Source organism: Rattus rattus, chromosome X (genome assembly GCF_011064425.1).
Source record: "Rattus rattus isolate New Zealand chromosome X, Rrattus_CSIRO_v1, whole genome shotgun sequence".
Classification (NCBI taxonomy): Eukaryota; Metazoa; Chordata; class Mammalia; order Rodentia; family Muridae; genus Rattus; species Rattus rattus.
Window position 1 is genome coordinate 54680326 of NC_046172.1, and position 6000 is coordinate 54686325.

General features: G+C 42.1%; 1 pseudogene; it reads left to right on the top strand.

The window, feature by feature from the left end:
* Positions 1-5329: 5329 nt before the first annotated feature.
* Positions 5330-5592, top strand: LOC116889347 (annotated as a pseudogene).
* Positions 5593-6000: the final 408 nt, after the last annotated feature.

Here is a 6000-nt window from a genome sequence, read left to right on the forward strand (position 1 = left end):
TGCTGTTCATTAAGACAGACACCACTCACACACAGTGACACATACAGTTCATAAATAAACACAGAGCTGCCTTATGTAGACAGACACAAAGTGACAGGGACACAGGGATGAACAGATTCACAATATAGCCTTCAGGTAGGCACAGATTCATAGGCATGCAACACACAACAGTGGACAAAAAAATACAGGAAGCATGAAGTAGAGAATTCTAATTTAGACTTGCTCTTGGTTAAACAATTCCAAGAGAAGTGCTTTTATTTCTTTCCTTAATGTGAAAAACATGTATAATTGGTGACTTGGAGTTAATCACTAATGTGAATAATCCATGCACCTTTTTTTCACAATACTTCACGCTTCTCTATTTCAGCCCAACCATTCTCCAAGCTTATAAACATGCTCAATACAAATAAATTCTTTTTTATGAATTGATTATTTTATTTATTCACATTTCAAATGTTGTCCCCCTACCCTGTTTCCCCTCCAACCCTCCATCCCATCCCCCTCCCTTTTGTCTCTAAGAGAGTACTCCCCCACCCACCCACTCCTGCCTCACTCCTCTGGCATCTCCCTACTATGGGGCAACAAACGTCCACAGGACCAAGGGCCTCCTCTCCCATTGATGCCAGACAAGGCCATCCTCTACTACATAAGTAGCTGGAGCCACGGGTCATTCCATGTGTACTCTCTGGTTGGTGGTTTAATCCCTGGGGGGTTAGTTGATATTGTTGTTTTTCCTATGAGGTTGCAATCGTCTTCAGCTCCTTTAGTCCTCCCCCTAACTCTTCCTTTGTGGTCCCCAGAGTCTGATGGTTGGCTGTGAGAGAGACAGATACTGGTGGAGCCTCTCAGAGGACAGCCATACTAGGCTCTTTTCTGCAAGCATTTCTTGGCATCAGCAATAGTGTCAGTGTTTGGTGACTGTTGGTGGTATGGTGTGGATTCCAAGGTGGAGCAGGTGCTGGATGGCTTTTCCTTCAGTCTCTCCTCCACTCTTTGTCCCTGTATTTCCTTTAGGCAGAAGCAATTCTGGGTTAAAGATTTTGAGATGGATGAATGGCCCAGCCCCTCTACTGCGGGCCATGCCTATCTCCTGGAAGTGATTTTTTCAGGTTCTATCTCCCGTCTGTTGGATATTTTGGCTAATGCCATCCCATTGGGTCTCAGGAGTCCCTTGCTTCCCTGGAGTCGGTAATTTCTAGTGGAAAGAAATACTCGGGCTGGAGAGATGGCTCAACGGTTAAGAGCACTGACTGCTCTTCCAGAGGTCCTGAGTTCAATTCCCAGCAAACTACATGGTGGATCACAACCATCTGTAATGGGATTGGATGCCCTCTTCTGGTGTGTCTGAAGATAGCTACAGTGCACTCATATAAATAAAGTAAATCTTAAAAAAAAAACCAAAAGAAATACTCACCTTCATCCTGGAGATTGCTCTAGCCTCCTAGAAGTGTTCTCTCTTACCCTGGCAACCTTTCTCCTTACCTAGGGATTACAAATGTAGCTCTACATTCACTGCCTCCAATCCTTCACTTGCCAGTCACCTTTCAAATGTTGTTTAAGGATTTTGCTTCCCAACTCTCTAGCAAAAATATGTGTTTTAAGAACACCAATTACTAATTTAATTCTGTAACAGGCACTTCTCAGCTGCTTTCTTCTAGGATTTTAATGATGGTACTGACGATTTTGGGTTGACTGAATTCTTTATTCACTTGGCTTCCCGACATACATTCTCCTTTCAATTCTCTTATCCACTTATTTTTTCATCTGCATGGCTTTCATGGACTCCTATTCACTCTTCCAACAACTTTGCATTTGACTTCTTTTTATTTGTTTTGCTTTCTGAACTTTGTTGTTGTTTTCACACAAAATTTTATATATAGCCCAGGCTACTTTCCTGTTTTGCCTCCCGAATGCTTATATGACCAGTGTGCATCACCCTGCCTGGCATACTCTCTGAACTTTGCTGTTGGCTCAGACATTCTTCTAAGATCTATTTCAGAGTAGTTCTACCTAGATTCATGTACCTGTTAGAGATCCTCACCTTCCTGTATACAGTCATTCAAATTAATGGGGGTCACATTTGACCTGAACTTTGCGTCTCTTCATGCTCTTCATGTGCCCTTTTTCTTTCTTATGACAAGTTCCCAAAACTGTTCCCCAAAAGGAAACCCCAGTATCACCAAATAATTATTTCACCTTTACACAGAAGAAACAAAGTTATGACCATTTTATATAAATGAACCCAACATGAAAAGTAGGCTGAAAAAGATATCCACACACCATGAATTCAGGGACACTCTGAGATATGCAGTGAATTCAAATCCAGCCTGAGCAATATAGCAAGAACCTGTCTCAACATACCACAAGGACATGGGCTGCACTATGTTCATAGCAGCCTTATTCATAACATCCAGAATCTGGAAACAACGCAGATGTCCCTCCAACTGAAGAATGGATACAGAAAATGTGATACATTTACATAATGGAGTACTATTCAGCTATTAAAAATGAGGTTATCATGAATTTTGCAGGTAAGTGGATGGAACTAGAAAATATCATCTTGAGGGAGGTAACCCAGACCCAAAAGGACATGCATGGTATATACTCACTGGTAAGTGGATATTAGCCAAAAAAGTACAGAATACCCATGATACAACCCACAGACTCTAAGAAGTTTAACAAGAAGGAAGGGCCAAGTGAGGATGCTTCAATCCCACTTAGATGGGGGAACAAAATAATCATAGGAAGCAAAGGGAGGGGTGGACCTGGGTGGGAGAAGGGAGGGGATTGGAAAAGAAGGGCAGGATCAGGCATGGCGGGGGGACAGGAGAGAAGCCCAGAGGGCCAGGAGAATAAATGGAAATATGCAGCTGCCCGGGTTAAAGGGTGGGGAACCTCTAGAAAGTTCCAGAGATCTGGGATGTGAGAGGCTCCCACGACTCCATGGGGGGTGACATTAGTCAAAGTGCCCAACAGTGGGGATATGGAACCTGAAGAGATCACCTCCAGTAGATAAACAGGTCCCCCAGCAGAAGGATGGGGGCTCCCACATATCTTCCAAATTTTTGACCTAGAATTGTTCCTATCTAAAAGAAATGCAGGGTCAAAAATAGAAAAGAGACTGAAATAAAGGCTGCCCAATGAATGGCCCAATTTGGGATTTATACCATGGCCAGGCACCAAACCCTGATACTATTACTGATGGCATGCTGTGCTTGCAGACAGGATTCTGGCATGGCTGTCCTCTGAGACTCTACCAGCAGCTGACTGAGACAGAAGGAGAGAGTTACACCCAACCATTGGGCTGAGGTTGGGGACCCAAAGGAAGAGTTAGGGGAAGGAATGAAGGAGCTGAAGAGGATGGTGACCCCATAGGAAGACCAAGAGTCTCAACTAACCCGAACCCCTGAGTTCACTCCCAGTGATTAAGCTACCAATCAAACAGCATACATGGGCTGGTCCAAGGCCCCTGGCATATGTGTAGCAGAGGACTGTCTTGTTTAGCCTCTGTGGGAGAGGATGTGCCTAATTTTATAGAAACTTCATGCCCCAGGGAAGGGGTGGGTAGGAGGGAGCACCCTCTCAGAGGTGAAGGGGAGAAGAACACTGGAAGGGGGGATCAGGAGAGGGGCATTTGGGATGTAAATAAATAATTAATTAAAAACATTAAAAAGAGTAAGGTCTACACATGCCTGAATACCTTGAGACATTAGGAATAAACAAGATAGAAGAAAGAGTTAAAAAATTTTCTGCATATTTCACAGGGATAATGTTTGTAATCATAGGGCAATCTAGGCAGAAGAGAACTAGGAAAAGACACAGGAGCAGAAGGAACATGATGAGAAATCATATGTTTCATGCTGAGCTTTCTCTGTTGCTCCAAAATTTTTAATAAAATTTAGAATGTCTGCAAGGATTGTTGCAAATAGATTCCTTAGAATAAAATGTAGACAACATGTGTAGATGAAAGATTTCAAATACCATAGGATGATAAAGGTTTAAGTCTCTTATTTCAGCATCTCTAATCTCTTAATCATCTCCCACAGTTCATGAGCATTGTGGTCATCTCATATATCTCCCATATTTATATTGGAATGGAATGTTTCATCAGCTCGTCCTCCATCAGTGCTATTCTCTCATCTCTTTATTCTCCTATTGACATTTATTACTCTGTATTTTATTGGATTCTTTAAGATTTTCAATTCTGTAGTTTTTAAATTAAGCACCTCAATTTTTGTGTTGATATTTTTCTTCAATGCTGGAGCATAGTTTATCCTTTTTATTTTTATGTTTTTAGTTTTGTTTTGTTTTGTTTTTTACTTTTTCGACTCTAGTGGTCATAAAACTGAAGATGGCAAGATACTGTGTAAAGTTAAAATTATTTAGGATGTAGAAAGAGTAAATGAATGAGATAACAATAGAAGGAGATGGGAAAAGGGAAAGAATAGAGGATATACACATATACACAAATAAACAAAAAGGAAAGATAAGAGTAGAGAGGAGAAGACAGTGAGACATTAGGATCAAAGGATAAAATGGAAAAAAAGGTTTGTAAATAGTGCAAAATGTCTAAAAGACAATTAGATAAATGTAAGAAAAATACCTTAATAATGAAAGAATTATGTAATAATAAAATAACATTTAATAATTTAAATGACATTTAAATTATTTATTCATTTTACATCCCAATCGCTGTTCCCCCAGTGCCCCCCCTTCACACAATCCCTCCTTTCATCCTGCTTCTCTTCTTCTCTGAGAGGATGGGTGCCTCCCTAAGTATCCCCACCCCCACCCTGGTACATCAATTCTCTGCCGCATTAGGTGCATTCTCTCCCACTAAGGCCAGACAAGGCAGCCCAGCTGGGGAATGGATCCCACGGACAGGCAACAGTTTTAGCGACAAACCCTGCTCCAGTTGTCAGGACCCACACGGCGACTGAACTGCGCATCATATATATATATATATGTGTGTGTGTGTGTGTGTGTGTGTGTGTGTGTGTGTGTATGCCAGAGCTAGGTACAGCCCATGTATGCACCTTGGTTGGTGACTCAGTCTCTGAAAGCCTCCAAGGGTCCAGTTTAGTTGAATCTGTTGGTCAATCTGTGGAGTTCCTATTCCCTTTAAATCCCCCAATCCTTCCCTCAACACTTCCATAAAAGACCCTGAGCTCCGTCCAGTGTTTGGTTGGGTGTCTCTGTATTTGTTTCAGAAAAAAAAAAAATATTAGGAAGTCGAAGAACATTCTAGCAGCTTGAGGCATGGGTAGGAGAAACTAAGTAGCCCTGGGAGTATAACCAGAGCCACAACTGCTGGTTAAGCCTTATCAAGATGACAACCTCCCCAAAGCACTAATACTTCATGGCAGAGCTGATGGGAGTCAGTGGAGAGCCTGGTCAAGATTGGTGAAGCCCTGGGCAAGAAGCTGAACAAAAAGAACTTCAACATGCTATGTAGTCCTTGGTCAGTATCTGGTGCTAAAGAAAGATGAAGACCTCAACTGAGAATGGCTAAAAGACACATGTGGTGCCAATGCTAAGCAGTCCCTTGACTGCTTTAGATGCCTTCAACAATGCTGTGATGCCTTCTTGTAATGTTCTCTGAGGACGCCCTTTCAGGTCCCTAGCCAAAGCATCTAGTCTCCAGCGTCTACAGACAAGTAGGGCTCCTGCCTATATACTCCATGAAGGAAAATATTCACACTCACCTCCTATGTACTCCAGGGTGTTTGGGAGTTTTCTCCCCTCAGTATTTCAACCTTTTTGAAATTCTCGCCTTTGCATGCCTTGCCCTTCATTGGCCCCTGCAGTTCCATGGCAATAATCATCAGTTCTCATGAATGGATTTTTGGCCCCCTTCTCCCTCATTTCAAGATCTGTTGGATTCCATTTGGCTCCATCTTGGGGGGCAGGGCAGTCACTGTCCTTATAAAGATTTTTAGATTAATAAAGTCAGTGACTGTCAAAATAAAAAAAAATACAATGCAATAAAAATCCTGCTAA